Consider the following 16,767-nt stretch of genomic DNA (forward strand, 5'->3'; position numbering starts at 1 on the left):
CCAGCAGACTCCACACTGAGCCCGGAGCCCAATGTGGGGCTTGATCTCACAACCCTGAGATCATGACCTGAGCTGAAATCAGGAGTTGGATGCCTAACCAGTTGAGACACCCAGGTGCGCCAGGATACCCTTTTTTAATGCTGAGTAATATCCCATTGTCTATATCACCTTCTCTTCATGCACTCATCCATCAGGGGATATTTTGGTTGCTTCAGAAAACTTAAACTAGAATTACCAGAGGATCCAGCAATCCCACTTCTGGGTATTTATCCAAAAGAATTGAAATCAAGATCTTGAAAAAATATCTGTGTTCCTCGGTTGAATGGAGCATTATTGACAATAGCGAACATGTGGAAACAATCCAAAACCTATTTCAATTACCTTTGGCATTTTTAACTGCAGACCTCACAAAGTCCTTCACTCTCTGTACTTTGGAGAAAAACATTAACTTGTCCAAGAAACAGAAACTGTGGCATTGCCTTTGTGAGTGTGTCTGAAAAAGTGGAGAGAGAGTTGAGGTCACACGGTGACCTACCAAATGGAGGGAAATCTGCAGAAGGTTTAGAGTCTTGCAAGATGCACCATAGGCAGGGCCAGCCCGCCCCCACGCCAGCATAGGGGTGAGGTTTGGGAACCTGTGGCTCTTGATCAATGATGTCACGGTAGAAAGGTCTGGAATAAGGGACAGGGAGGACTGCTTATCAAGCTCACTTGCTGGGTTTCTGCTTACACGTCTATCTTTATTACAACACTGACATGGAGAAAAACAATCGAATTTTCATTTTAGTCTTGTAATCCTGTAAATTTCCAAGTGCTGTAAGAATTTCAAACTGATTTTGGAGCTTTGCAACCAATAATGCTAACTGGAATTTGTCATCCTTTATAAGGTGACGGAGTGTCAGGACTCCCCTCCGAGCTGGTGATGAGCCTTCTGGGGTTACGTCCTCCCTCGGCCGCGAGAATACCACTGTCCATTTCTCACTGATACTTAAAAATACCCAAATATTTAAGGTTTATATTCACTAATTAATCAAAAAAGAACTTTTTATTGTTTCAGCCTGTGCCCCCACTCCTCATCTTGCACTGATTATTTAGAAAGGATCCAAATGCTGAGTTTAATTAAAAGCACACGACACTTACTGCAGCTTACCTCAGATTTGAAATAAAGGGTATACAACATAACAGAAACGTATGCTCACCAAAAATTACACGCACTTACTGATAACTCACAGTGTGTTTCTGCCAAAACAGCTCTCATGGGTTGTATTTAGTGGTCCGTGATCTTTACATTTCGCCTGTTTTTAAGCCAGTACACTTTATTCTTATGACGTAAGGATGGCTAGGAGATAAGAGTATCAGTTTTCCTTTTTTGTGATCAACGGACTCGCCTGTTACCTTTCCTTGTCTTATTTTGAGAAGGATCGCGTATATTCGGGGGACTTACTTTAAAAATTCATCATTTGTTAACATTTCACTGGTAGTTTGAAGCTATTTTCCCCAGCTTGTTTTTCATGTGAGGGGTGGGAGGGGGACCTATCCTGTTTCAGAATATAAACAGCGTTAAAACCCTTGGCGAAGCAAAGGAAAGTTGAAACCGCTGAACGTTCCAGCACGTATCAAGAGTTCTGTGTGTTTTAGGTGATAACAATCTGTCCACGGGCCGGAGGAGCGGAGGATCGGGAGGGAGTGGAATGCACGGCACAGCTCTGTGTGTTGTGTATTTACCGCACAAAAGCTGCATATGCACTGGAAAAATCTGTTTCTTCTTCGGACGTAGCAAAATAACCAAATGCACAGAAAAATGCTCAGCTGGGTGACGGCACTTTCTGTCTGTCCTCGGATATCTGTCATCACCTCCGGTGCCCCAGGTAAGGTTTCAAAACGATGGCTGGCTCGGAGCGTCCTTGGAGGTAGTCTACGGGACCCCAGCGTATTACCCTCCTGCGCCGTTTGCTTTCAGGTCTTGCCTCTGACTGTGGAACAAAGACCATGTCAGAAAGTGTGGGGCCGTGAACACTCAAGTGAGGGATTTGTCCTCTCTGAGAACCATATGTACATGTAGGCTCAGCCACACTTGGGACTTGTTTTCAAATAATTGAATTAACACGTGTATTAGTTTCCTGGGGCTGCTGGGACAAAGCGCCACAAACAGAGTAGCTCAAAAACGCCAGGAGAGTGCTCCTCACCCTGGGTCTGGAGGCCAGAAGTCTGAGGTCAAGGCCTCGGCAGCAGTGTGACCCCTCTGGAGGCTCCAGGGCAGGATCCTTCCTGCCTCCTCCCATGCTCCTTGGCATTCCTTGGCTTGCAGCTGCCTGGCTCCAATTTGTGTTTCTGTCTCCACGTGTACCCCTGAGCGTCCTCTCCTCTCTCGTGAGGACACCCCCCACCCATTCGGTAAGAACTCCTCCTAGTGAATTGGCTGCAAAAATCTGATTTCCAAATAAGTCCCCACCCCAAGATTCCAGGTGGATATGAATTTGGGGGACACTAGGCCACCGGTAAATGTGCATTTTGCAGTCACCTTCTGTGTGCACAGTGCCGAAGCCATTCTCCATGTCCCCTCCTCAAGGAAGCTGCCGCGGACTTCATGCCCGATGGGTCCCCTCACTCTGGCAGATCAATCCACGGACTCCGCCAAACAGACATCCTGATGATCAGCATCCAGAGCAGTTTCTGGCATCTACTAGTACTTCCAGAAGGAAGAAGAAAAAGAGAAGGAGGAAAGAGGAGGAAAAATAGAAGAAAAAAAGGGTGGAAAAGGAATACAGACGGAGACGAGACACTGAGGAAGGAGAGGACGAAGCAAGCCCTTGGCTGTCGGGCTGGCTCATGGAGGCTCAAAGCACCTGCTGGCCTGAGAGTGAGAAATGGCACAACTTGCCCATCTAGACGCTGTCTCCGGGCTCGTCTCCGAAGCACAAAAGTGCAGGTGGAGCAGTGCCAGAGATCGGGCTTCCCAGTGGCTTCACTCGGCTGGGATCCCAGTGCTTGTGCAGTGAGGCTAGAGCCCTCGGTTACGGCCCCCGCCTGAGCGTGGGCAACAAGCTCAGGCCCTCCCAGGAAGAGCTGTGAGTGCAGGGGAAGCCTTCTAGAACCTAGTGAACGTAGAACACTCGAGTCCTTCCTCGAGGGTTTAAGACCACCATACCCGCTATTCACAAACGAGGACACGAGGACGGCCGGACGTTCAGCACGCGCCTCGTTGAGCGGCGCCCCAAGAACCCGCCTGTGATGAAACCTTTCAGCCCAATCGGAGAAGTTCTGTACCATGAAATTAATGAACTGTACGGTTCACGGATCCTCTGCCACGTTTGTAAGTATCCACTTCTGCACCTGATTTTTTTTTTTTCATAATTTTGTATCTCTTTTCTTCAAGAGAACTTGTAAATTCCAGATCCTTCAGGCCCCATAAACTGGGGGCCAGCCTGGGCTGATGAAGGATGGTTAGAGCTGCCCAGAACCACCAGGCAAAACGTTCAAGGCTGGGTCCCAGCTGCTGCCTCAGATCATTCTGGAAGACATGTGGGTTTCATTCCAGAGGCTTCTGCTCTCTCCTTGTGATTGATAGTGTGCTGCCTAAATTTAAAAACCCACCTCGCTTTTCACCATACTTAATTTTACAGAAAATAAAATTGGAGAAACCAATCAGCATGTATGCATCAGCAATCTCATGATTACTTTCAGCTCAGGCTCCTGATTATCTTCAGGAAGTACGTCTCCTCATGGAAACATCCCCTGGGCAGCTTTAAAAACCCCATCATCTCCCTGTAGGATTCTAGTGGTTCTGATGTAACTGGTCTGGGATGCAGCCTGAGCCTCAAGATTCCCGAAGCGCCCAAGGCCCCTGGGTCGGGGGCCACTGATAGGATCCAAGTTTGTCTACCTAGTGCTCCTGTGTCACTGGGGAGGGGGACTGTCAGGGGGAAGACACGAGGGGACTTCTGGGCACTTTCGGTAGGGTGATGGGCCATGAGGAGCCAGGGGCACAGTGGGAAGATGGGCAGCAGGGTGTTCTCGGCCCTGCCACGTTTCCTTCGGGCCCTGTGTGTGAGATGCCTGTGGAGGGATCCAGCGAGCACTCGAGCGAGGGGATGGGGGGGGGTCTGAGCACCTGTGGGGAATGAACAAGGGCCAGCCCGGGGGACTGCTTTTCTGCAGGTGCTGTGGCAGAGCGGGGTGGGAGCCTCTCCTAAGGCCTGCACCCTAAATCCAGCAGCACCCTGGCACCCAAACCCCCAGTGTCAGCTCCCGGAGGGGACCTTGGTGTCTTCATGATGTGCAAGGGTTTGCTGAGGGATTCTTCAGGCAGCAGGTGTTGGAGCTGAGGGTCCCAGGGTGCTGTCTGCAGCCAGTGGACAGTGTGGGGCCTGAGGTTGCCCCGTCAGAGATACTGATGATGCCACAGGGTAGGCAAGTTTATAACATCGAACAGAGCAGGGTATTGTGCTACAGTAATAAATACAAAGAGGAAGTGTGTCCTTGTTTTGTAATCCTAGTGTGCTAAGACCTGAGACACAGGCTGACACTAATGGGAACTTCCTTCAGTCTGGTGGATTCAAGAATTCCCTCAATACAACTCAAGACAAAGTTTCCAATTAAAGCTTTTATTGAACAGATGGGGTTCAGTTGTTAAATGCTACCGGGAACACTGAACAAAGTTTTATTCCCCTTTAAAACACTGGTCTCCTGTTGGGCGAACACAGGCAAGATAAATGAGGCACTGAGTTCAAAGACGCCATCTGTTCATGGGTTATTTCACAGGTTTTCAAACTGTAAACAGTTGTTGTCGCTCACAGTTCAAGTGTCACTATTCATTGTGTTCTCAAGAGAAACAAAGAGGAATCAGAGCCTGGTTTTGGGGACGTGAGGAACTCATCCTTAAGTGAGCCTGAGGTGGAGTGTCTGCTCAACACTCAAGTGCTCCAGTTTCCCAAGTCCGCCGGAAATCTGTAGGACACAGCTGAAGACCGACTTGCATTCAGCACCCACATGCAAGGAGTGTCATATCCACACGGTCCGTTCTCGAACCGCCTGGGATGCCTGGAAAGTATTCCTACCTTCAGGCAGGTAAAAAGCATGCATATTTCTTCCCATGGCTTCTGTAACTAGCTAACAAAGACATAGTGAGCTCAAGCATCAGCCCTTCACTCCCTACAGGCTTCAGGTCAGAAGTCTGCAAGAAAGGTGTCAGCAGGCCGGTTTCTTCTGGGAGCTTCTGGGGAGAATCCACATCTTTGCCTTTTCTAGCTTCTGGAGGCACCCTGTGCTCCTTGGCTCATGGGCCCTTCTTCTTTCTCCAAGATCCTTCCCTTAATCACACCAGCAGAGTTCCCTTTGCTATATAGGGTGACATATGACAGGTTTCAGAGACGAGGATATGGATGCCTTTTTTGTTGGTTGTTGTCATTATTCAGCTTCCCACGTGTGTGAGGTACTGGTGGACGAGTCTCCTGGGAAATGAACAAATCCCGATCAAAGACCCATCTGGAAAGTCCAACTTTGCAGTGTCTCAGATGAACACTTGGGGGGCTATGCTCCTGCACTGTGAGTTTCAGCTTAGCCATGGGCTTCCTTTTCAGTTTGCTCACATCAATAGAAATGCTCAGCCTTTCCTGTCTGCCCTCCTTTTGTTGATAACGGTCTTGTTTTATGTGTGTAACCGAACGTTAAATGTGACTCTTCCTATAGTCTTTGTCGTTGCAACAGAAACCTCTAAGATGAGCACAATGTAACAGGTGCAGATATTCTGACACCCTAGTGTGGGGGCTCCACCAGCCAAGCAGGACTTGAGCAGGACATGTCCAAAGTGGTCCTGCCAAGCTTAGCCTTTCCCCTCTCTCACTTCCACAGGCAAAGCCAAGACTGTTCAGAGAGATTGAAAAGGGAGTCAATGAGAAGTTCTTTAGAGTAGATTGTTCGGGTGCTGGATATTTGCTCTCCGTTCCCCACTGGGGAGAAGAGGAGGTGCTTGACGAACCTGGAGCCACTTGAAAAGCTTGTCGTGAGTCCATTGACATGAGCGTCTGATTTATGCTGGAAAAGCTTACGGCTGACTCACTATAGCATTGTCTGCCCTGCAGACTAGAGGAAGTGCCTGGGAGGGGAAGGGTCTGCCTCCAGAGCTTCCTGTGGGCCAGATGGGGATCCTGCAGAAGGGAACCAGACCGGATCATCTTGAGTAAGAACCTACCCAGGAGAACCACCTGGAGAAGGGGATCCCAGAACAAGGGCAGAGGATAAAGTGCCAACAGTCAGAGGGAGCATCAGACAATGAAGTCAATTGGAGGTAAGAGACACCCAGCCCTGGGAACATTATCTCTGAAGAGCTCATAAAAGCATCTCTTGATGAAAGAAATCAGCATTTGAAATATGCCATATCTCGAGGACCCCAGTGTCAAATCACAAACATCCTCAAGGAAGACCTTTCCCTCCCGAGGCTGCCATATGCATGTGCAAGTCACCCTGTGGAGTTTTGTAGGGCTTAGTCTGCAGCACTGTTTCTCACATCTGTTCCACAACTGGAAGGTCCTGAAACACCAGCTAGCAAGTGGAGGAGGGGGTCCCAGTTCCTGCTAATATGGAGAATGAGCATGAAATTTTGGCTCTCTTTCCGTAAATGAACCTTGGGTTATAGAGAGAAACATGGACCCAAAACAACAACAAATAAGCAAATGCAAATCCCCTGGGAGACTGATGGCTGGTGTGGGGTGGAGCAGGGTGAGTGTGGCTTCAGTTGAAACAGAGGGTGGCTGGTGTTGGCTTGGGGGTGGGTACAAGTGAAGGGAAAAGTGACATAAGCTCTCTGCTCTTGCCCCAGTCATTGCCCTGGGATCATCACTGTCCAAGACCAATGACATAGGGGTCCACAGAAGTAAAATCAGGGCGGAACCAAGCCCATGCTGAGTGAGGAGTCAATGCATCCATTCATTGACTCAACACATATTTACCAGGTGTCCTCCATGCACCAAGCACTAATCTGGACACTGGACACGGCAATGACAAAACAGAAAAAAACTCATGCACTCATGAGGGGGAGCAGCAAGTGCAAAGGTCCGTAGGTGGAGGTGAGTCTGGTTTATCCAGAGAGCAGCAAGAGACCAGAACGGCTACCATGAAGACAATAGGGGAAGAGAATCAAGAGATGGGGTCAGAGAAGTAATTAAGAGCAGATCATGTAGACTAAGGTAAGGCTTTAGTTTTTAATGTAAGCAAGATGGAAAGCCACTGAGGGTCTTGAGCAGAGAAATATCTATCTTTTCTTGAGAATGAACTGCAGGAAGGCAAGGTGGAGGCTGGGTGAACAGTCAGGTTGTTACAGGTAGAGATATGGATGGAGTTCGGGATGGTAGTAGGGGAATGGTAACAGTAGGAAAATCAAACAAAATACGTGCAAAAGACTTGAACAGACACCTTACTAAAGAGGATATATGGATGACAAATAAGCACATAAAAAGATGTTCAACATCATTAGATGTTAGGGAAATGCAAATTAAACCCACAGTGTGTTGACTATAAGCCTTATGTGCCCCTTCATACCAATGTTGTCTTAGATTGGAAATTCCAAGAAGGCAGGGAATTTACTCTCCGTCAGAATGGCTAGAATAAAAGAATATTTACAACACCAGTGCCTCGTGAGGATGCAGAGCAACTGGAACTCTCAACATTGCTGGTGGGATTGTAAAATAGTGCAGACACGGGCGTCTGGGTTGCTCAGATGGTTAAGCGTCTGCCTTCGGCTCAGGTCATGATCTCAGGGTCCTGGGATCGAGCCCCGCATCGGGTTCCCTGCTCAGTGCAGAGCCTGCTTCTCCCTCTCCCTCTGCCACTCCCTCTGTTTGTGCTCTTCTGTCTATCTCTCTGTCAAATAAATAAATAAATAAATAAATAATCTTAAAAAAAAAATAGTGCAGACACTTTGGCAGTTTCTGATAAAGTTAAGCGATCCCATTGCTGGGTGTGAAATTCCTGGAGAAATAAAAATGTGTGTTCACACAAAAACCTGGGCACGAATATTCACAGCAGCTCAGTTCATAATCACCCCAAACTGGAAACAACTCAAATGTTCTTCAACAGGTGGATGGATAAACAAACTGTGGCACATTTATATAATGGAATGCGACTCAGTAATAATAAAAAGGAATAAATTATTAATACCTTCAAAGACTTGCGTGAATCTCAAAAAATATTGAGCGAAGGAGGCCAGTCTCAAAAATGTATCGTTCCATTCTACGACATTCTCAAAAAGTCAAATCTCTAGTGATGAATCTATATTGCTAGATTCAGTGATTCTGGAAAGAACAAAACTTTGTGACTACCAGGGGATGGGGTGGAGGGAGAGGTGAATGTGGAAGGGAGGTGTGGGGAGGATTTGGATGATAGGACTATTCTGTACATACGGCAGCATGGATCTATACATGTGCTAAAATCCATAACATGGAACACACACACAAGAGTCGATTCTACTGTCCGTTCACTTAAAAATAACACAGTAGAAGCTACTATCAGTTAGGACTTGTACAGATGATTATTACCATGCGCTTTCTTAATTTATTTTTTTAATCGAAGAATAATTGACATAAATATTGTATTAGCTTCAGGTGTACATAATGTACAGGTGTCACATAATGATTCAATATTTACATACATTTACAAAATGGTCGCCGCAATAAGTCTCGTTACCATCTGTCACCACACGAAGTTGTTACAATATTATTGACTACATTCCCTGTCCTGTTGAAACCCTACAGACCCGCAAGTCCCTCATGAGATCAGAATTTCTTACAGCTCCCAATAACAGTTGTGCAATTTCTCCAGTTACACAAATACAACATTTGATTAGGTCACAGGAAATAAAATAATGTGGGAACAAGACATGGATGCCTACTAGGACCACTCCTAAATAAATGTGAGGGAGTTTCAGAGAAAGAAAAAGAAAGACCTAAGGATTGCAAAGGAGGAAATCAAACCACACTGATTTGAAAGCTGGAGAGGAGGGATTGATTCTAAGAAATTCAGAGAGGAGAGCTCACAGCCCCTCCTCAGTGCAGATGTTCTGGCCTGAGGCTGCCCTGAGCCAAGAAAGGAGAGACTTCTTGAATGAACTCTGGAATTCTGATGTTAAACAGGACTGAACTCTTTAACACCTAGAAAGGAGGCTATTGTTCAGCACTGAAAGTGACTAAGCTGTGAGAATTGCCAAAAATGTCAGGAGCCAGGAGTATTGAGAAGGCTACATGCTGTGAAAAAACAAAAAGATAGCACCTGGAAATCTGGAAATATGTGATGTGACTACCTGGTGAGATGTTCACCTCTGATAGGATAGAAGCAGCAAAGCCATGGGGGGCCAGGACCCACTCTAAGATGTCCCCCTCCATTCCCTGCTTCCAGAGGAGCAGGACCTGGGGGCAGCTCCCCAGCTCAGAGCAGATAAAACCAGTGCCTTCCCCACCCTCTTGGAATTTATGATCTACAACCAACAGTGTTGTGAAAGGGCACAGAAGGCTTACAGACCAACTCCGCAAACCTTTCCCGTTAGGACTGCAATCTGCAAAGGAAGAAGGATAAGTGCATTTGGCAGGCGGAGGGAGCGAATAAGGGAAAAACTTACATGATGGAATGAGAAAAGCCTGGCAGTGAGGTTGGAAAGGGAGACTGGGGAGTGTGGGAGGAAGGCTGGCCTCGAGGGAGTGGGGTGAAGACCATGTGGAGCTAATTGGCCCACAGGGATGAAAGGCAGCTTTTATTTGGGCTAGAAGTACTTGATTACTTGCATTGACTGGCATTTGTCCTAGGAGATTTTCATCCTGAGTAATCCTGTACCTTGGCAAACGTGTAAAATATAGTTTTTGTTACTTTTAAAGAAAACACCACTGGTCTATGTTAGTTGCACTCAGAACAGCCATACTCTGCTTTGTAGAGAGTAGATTTTCTGACTTCATAGAGGCAACTATGCTTTATCAGAAGGCTCTCTTTCATTATTGCTTAGTATTTTTCTTTATTAACAACCCTGTATTCTAGCAGAGACTCAAGCAGATCTTTGTACACCCATGTTCATAGCAGCATCGTTCATAAGAACCAAGAGGTGGAATCCGCCCAGGTGTCGATAGAGAGATGAATGGATTAGCAAAGTGTGGGCTATTCCGCACAGCAGAATGTCATTCCGCCTTGACAAGGAAGGAAATTCTGACATGTGCTACAAGATGGATAAATCCCGAGGACATAAGTGAAATGAGACAGACACGAGAGGACAAAAATTGTATGATTCTATTTATGGGGTACCTCAATTAGTCAAACTTAACAGAGACAGAATGTAGGCTAGTGGTTGCCAGGGGCTGGGGGAGGGGGCAGTTAGTGTCTGGCAGGCACAGAGTTTCAGTTTGGGAAGACAGAAAGTTCTGGAGACGGATGCTGAGACTGGCTGCACAACAGTATGAATGTACTTAATGCCACTGAATTGCATGCTTAAAAAGGGCTAAGATAACAAATTTTATGTTATATATTTAACCACAATAAAAAAAGCGTATTTTCTAATGGGGAATTCTATATATTTCAGGCACTTGTTTTGTTATTAAAAAATAGTATCACCAAAGAAAAATACATAATACCATCAACCTATTTATGAGCCAATTTCATAGATTATCCTTAACTATTTCTCTCCATTTTTCACTGATTCAGTGCCAGAATTATCTTGAAAACTTATTAAAGTGCCTGCTGATTTAGAGAGGCATCTTGTGGCTCCCTTTATTGCCCCTTTAAAAGCTCTATTTAGTTCTGTAAAAATTGTAGCTGGTGGTGAGATATGAAGAGGAGACCTTAAACAATGAGAAAGTTTCCTGTTTCTGTCGTGTTTGTGCAAAAGCATCCGTGGGAACAGTGTAGAAACAATGTTGTGATTCTTTAGCCAACTTCTGAACCTGCTTCATTTCCCTTTAGCATCTTTTGGGATGCTGTCTTCTACAAGTTTATTGTCTATAGAAATTCTTCTGATTCTGAATCTCAAGGTGGGGTCAATGAGAGGAGCTGGTGGGACCTCTCCCCGCTGACATCTGAGGATCTGCTCAGAGCCATGGGCTGGAAGCTGAGGAATTCAGGATACACAACACTGCTTTTCCCTCAAGAAGTCCCTGGGTTTGTGGAAGAACCAGATTTGTAAAATACACACACAACCACATAGGCGCCGCGGAAAGGTGTGTGGACAGTGGCAGGGTGGGGAGAGGGGAGGAGGATCAGTAGGTGAATGGATAAGTAAACTGTGGTCCATCCAGACAATGGAATATTAATCAGTGTTTAAAAAAAACGAGCTATCAAGCCATGAATAGACATGATGGAACTTTAAATGCAGAGTAGTAAGTGAAAGTCAATAAGAAAAGGCTACATAAGGTATGATTCCAACTCTCGGCATTCTGGAAAAGGCAAAACGATGGAGACAGTAAAAACATCAGTGGCTGCAGGGGCTGGGGAGAGGGAGGGATGAAGAGATGCAGCACAGAGGGTTTTTAGGGCAGTGTAAATACCCTGGTTGATACCATAAGGGTGTATACATGTCATTATTTGTCCATTTGTCCAAACCCACAGAATGCACAACACTGAGAGTGAACCCTCATGTAGACCACGGGCTTTAGGTGACTTTGAAGTGTCCACATAGGTCCATCCATTGTAACAAATGTACCGCTTGGGGCGGGGGCAGGTTGTTGACAATGAGTGAGGTTGTGCAGGCTTGGGAAACCTCTGTACCTATCTCTCATTTTTGCTGTGAACCTAAAGCAGTTCTAAAAATTAGTCTAGTTTTAAAAAAAAATCCAGTGTTGGGTGTGAGAGAGAGGCAGGACCACGGATCACCCTGGGTTTCTGGACTAGGAGGTTACGGGATAGACAGTGGTAACATCATTGGTGGATTTAAGGCTCCCGGAGGAGTGTCCTGAACAGAGAAGGTGGAAGTTATCTGAGACGAGCCAGGCCATCAGATGCTTTCTGGGGAGTGGAGCTCAGATGGCACAACCTTTTCTATGTAATAATGTGAAAGCCACTGCTAGATTTCACTGGTACTTTGGAGAGCCAGGATTAATGAGGGTGAGGGGAAATTGGGGCGATTTGCCACGCAGGCTTCTGTGCTGATATTCTGTGTAACAGAATCTAATGTTACACATTTTGTGTAACAGAATCTAATTCCAGGATTACCAGTATTTTCAGGACACTTATTTGGCAAAGTAGCCTCAGCCAAGGCATTTCGGCTTCTCTGATTTTAGCAACTCAGACCCATCAGGGAGCTGAGAGCCTTCTCCTTTCATCGGCGGTGAAAAAGACCCACTTAATTAGGCGAGCAGCTAAAGCCGCAGACTATTCCAGGCTTGCTTTACGGTGGAACACTGCTCTTCTGCAAAGAGTTGCATGTCATTTGCCAAAAGTGAAATAACAAATTCTGGAATGTCCCCCTTTGCTAAGGACCCTTGTGTGAGCGTCTCACTGCCAAAGAGCATGATCCATTTTTTCCCTGTGAGGTGCTTCCATGTGAATGGAATGGGCTCCATAGGGATCTCTCACACGTGCTCACATGAAGACGGCGCTGCGTATAAAGTGCCAACAAAAAAGGGCGCCGGGCAAGACGGAGAAGGACCGGCATCTGCAAGGTTACTCCCATCCCTCCTCTTCCACTGGAGGGAAATCCCAACCAAGCAGCTGTGTCTTGAGTCGAAATGAAAATACGAGAAGAGAGGCCAAAAAAGGTTTGACATTTCCTAGTTTGTCCCAAACCATGTGGCTCAACTGGAGGTGGTTAGGGAACCCCAGAGGCTTATAAACCAAGGCGAGCCCTGGGAGGAACACAGTGATTCCTTTTGTGCAGGGATTTCTGGCCAACCCTAACAAAGAACAAAGACATCAGCAACATAGCACAACAAAGACTGCAGTGAGTGGTTCCGGATGTACATTCAAAACGGTATAGAGAATAATGCTGAGTGTCTGTAGGTTTTCAGTTCGCTGACCTTGACCAGCATGGCCAGTGTTCTAAGACCAAAGAACAACACTGTGGTCCTGTGTTCCCCAGAGCTGAATTTCTGGAGCACCTGCAAAGGACACGGTGCTCCATTTTCTCTTCAGCTCCACTGACAGATCCACGACAAGCCATGGTTTCCTCTCTAATGTAGGCTCTTTACACGACCCCAAGCCAGGCAGTGCCACAAAGAAGAGAGGACCCGGACTCCGGGTTCCAAAACGTGATTCTATCATCAAAGGACCTACTTGCATGACAAAGAAGGCACAGTCACCGCCTTGTAGGCCACTTCTGGTCCTTGAAAATAAAAATGAAGAGTCTTGATTAGGGGAATGCACTTTAAAATCACAACGAAGTGCTGCATTACATCCACTATAATGGCTCTCACTAATGCAAGACAGGGAGAACCTGGAACCCTTGTTCATCGCTGATGGGAATATAAAGTGATGCAACCACTTTACAACAATTTGGCAGTTTCTTAAGCTAAACATAAATTTTCCATAAGACCCACCAATGCCATGCCTAGGCATTCAAGTAAAACAAAAACATATGTCCACATGAGGACATGTACATAAATGTTCATAACCGCATCGTTCTCAATAGCCAAAAAGTGGAAGCAATGCAGATGTCCATCAACTGACGAAGATCCGTAGAATGGAAAACCATCCACGAATACAAAGGAAATGAAATACTGATATGTTCACAACATAGATGAACCTCAGAAACACTGAATTAAGTGAAAGAAGCTAGGTGAGAAAGACACCTATTATGCGATTCTATTTATAGGATATGTTTGGAAAAAACGGAATATGTGGAGGCAGATTTGTGGTCTCCTGGGGCTGGGGATGGGTACAGGCAGTGAACGTAGAGGGGCAGGGCAAGAGAGATCTTTCTGGGGTGATAGACATGGTCGGCACTCAATATGGTGATGGTTGCATGACTGTAAATTTGCCAGAAGTCATTGAATTATATACCTAAAACTCAGGAAATTTTATGGCACGTATATTATGCTTCAATAAATCTGTTAAAAGCTAATGATGCTGACTAGAGCCCAGCGATCTGAGAACACATGAGGTGGAGGATGTTTGGTCTAGAAGGCCACCTGCCCTGAGAATGGAGGAAAGTCTATGCCCTCTTTATATGGGCAAGAGCGATCTTCCTGTTTCTGGGCAGATGATGAGAGATTTTCTCTGGCCCCTGGAAGATGACAAAAATGAAAGCGAGAAAACATGATATAATTCCATGGCTTCGCCAGCTGCCCCTCCATCCCCTCACAATCAAGTCCTTTCAGGGTCCCTGGGTATGCTTGGAGTGCAACACCTAGCAGGTGCTCCTGGGATCAGCATAGGTTTGGCACCAACAGCTGCCAACCCATCTTCTGTCAGGGGGTCCCTTGGGGGCCTGGGTGGTCAGAGGGGCACGGGGCAGGGGGCGGAGATGCAGCATATCCTCCTGCAGAGAATTCCATGTGGTAGAGTAATTGTTCCCACCAAAGGAGGGCTGAGACCCTGTTCTTTCACCTCTATATCTTTGACACCAGGGAAGAGGTGCTTAATAGAATGAATGAATGAATGAATGAACTCCTACCATGTTAAGAATTATTACGGAAAAATGAGCAAGGCTGTGAGATCACAGAAGACGAAGAACTAGCACTTATAAAGTGGTTCAGGGTGGCCCAGGGCCACATCTCTCAGATGTCTAGCATCACCGCAGCTGATGAGACCAGAAGCTATGGATACCAGAGCTCTGGGGTTTGCCTCTCCTCCAGTAATTTATCTCTATAAATAGCAATGCTTGTTTACTATATCTTTAAATAATGTATGGTTGTCTAAAATCAAATTAGAAATTTGACATAAAAAAATAAAATACAATCCCCTGTCCTTCCTCCATCCGGAGATAACACTGTAAACAATTTGATGTCTCTTCCCATAAGTTTTGGTGTACATGCAAAAATATATGGTATGCACTAAAAAAAAAAAAAAAAAAAAAGTCTCAGGTGGAACATAATGTTTTGAAACCTCAGCGATATATTGTGAGTGTCTGTACACTCACAATGACAGAAAACCAACCCACATTGGCTGAGCCACAAAGGGAATTTATGGACTGGGTAACTGAAAAGGCAGGTGCTCAAATGCAGCCCTCAGCAATCCTTCCTGGAGGCTGGCCCTATTCTCCCGCAGATTCTTTCTGCAGTGGTCCCTGGTGCCTGCATCTCGGGGGAAAGAAGCCCCCTCTTTCCCACCAGTTCCAACAAGAACTGAGTCCCCTTGGCTCTGGGTGGCCCGTTGGGGCTTCACCCCTCTGGTTGGGGAAGGTGCTGCTCTCATCAGCAGGCTTTGTCTCAAGCACACCCCCCACTGTCAGTAGAGACCAAACACAGGGACTGAGTGGGAGAGGGAATGATTCCCCGAGGAAACGTGGGGTGAGTGATGACAAGGGAGGGGAAATGACAAATTCTCCTGTGATCCCTCTCCTGTCAAATAGACTTCACAACCCAGTTTCCGATGACGGCATACATCGTCCACTTAGGGGTGATGGAGGTTTATCTAACCAATCCCTACTATACATGTCTGGGTTACTTCCAAGTTGTTGGTGTTCTAAAGTTTGTTATTAGGGACATCCTGACGCATCAGCTTTGCCCAGCTCCTTCAAGAACGTTGGATTCTCCTAAGTCAGGGTTAAATGGTTATTGAGCTTTATAAACTAGACAATCTGAGGATGCTAGGCAAGATTGCAAAAGAAGCCATGCTTTCTTTTTGACTGTCCTAACTTCTGTCCCCTCACATCCTGGGACCCTGGCCTCTGGTTGTAGAGGATTCCCAGAGAGACCTACACCCTGAGCCCTGACTCAGGCTGGCCCAGACACAGGATCGCTTCTCCTACCTCTCCAAACACAGCTCACATTTGAAAAGTAGAGCCAATCTCACTTCAGACAAGAGCAGGATAAGTACGGAGATATGGTAAAATCCAAACGATGGTGTAGTTAACCCATCTGAAGTGTGCAATGTCTTTGAAGAGAGATTTTTCTTGAGTGGGGTGGGAAGTTTGACTATCCATTCTTATCTTCAGGCTTACCCTCCCTCACCCCACAACAGGATAACAAGTGACCGGTAACACGCCACCTTCTGAAAGGTGGCCTCCCCTTTTCTGTAGTTCGCCATCGGGCCAACATGGCAGCCACTGCTGGGATGGGAAACAGATGGTAGGAAAGCATGAGTTAAAATCTTGTTCCGGTGAAAACTTTTGCAAATCACTGGTAAAGATAACAAATGTTTGAAACTTTCTTGGTCAGTGGCAGGACAACAAATGATTGTGATACATATAGAACACTTCACGCTCTCACTTCTAGAGTGGGCTATTCCAACATCGAAACAGGAATTAGAAGATCAAGTCTAGAAGCCTCTAACACTGCCATCGCCACTGACAGATCCTTTAAAGGAGCTCATGCCCTTTTCTATGAACTGTTAAACAGTGGCATTCACTCAATCCACCTGCCAGGTTGCTTGGAGAATCGTATGAGCTAATGTATGTGCATACGTCAAGTAGTATATTTAAAACAGACATATTTGTCGTTATCCAGTCCTTTTAGGAAGAAAAATATTTTTATAAGCTCAATGTATGTGGAAATGTAGCAGAATCGTGCACTAAGAAAGCCATCTAGTATAATCAAAGTCGGAAAACTGTAGAATTTTACCTTTTTCCCCCCAGTAATGCCCTATAAGTGAAACGTTCATACTCTTTTCTCAGTGACAAGTTCAACTGTCAATAGATGAGTTCAG

This window comes from Mirounga angustirostris, unplaced genomic scaffold (genome assembly GCF_029215605.1).
Source record: "Mirounga angustirostris isolate CCGP_5_RB_7025 unplaced genomic scaffold, mMirAng1.0.hap1 SCAF_14, whole genome shotgun sequence".
Lineage (NCBI taxonomy): Eukaryota > Metazoa > Chordata > Mammalia > Carnivora > Phocidae > Mirounga > Mirounga angustirostris.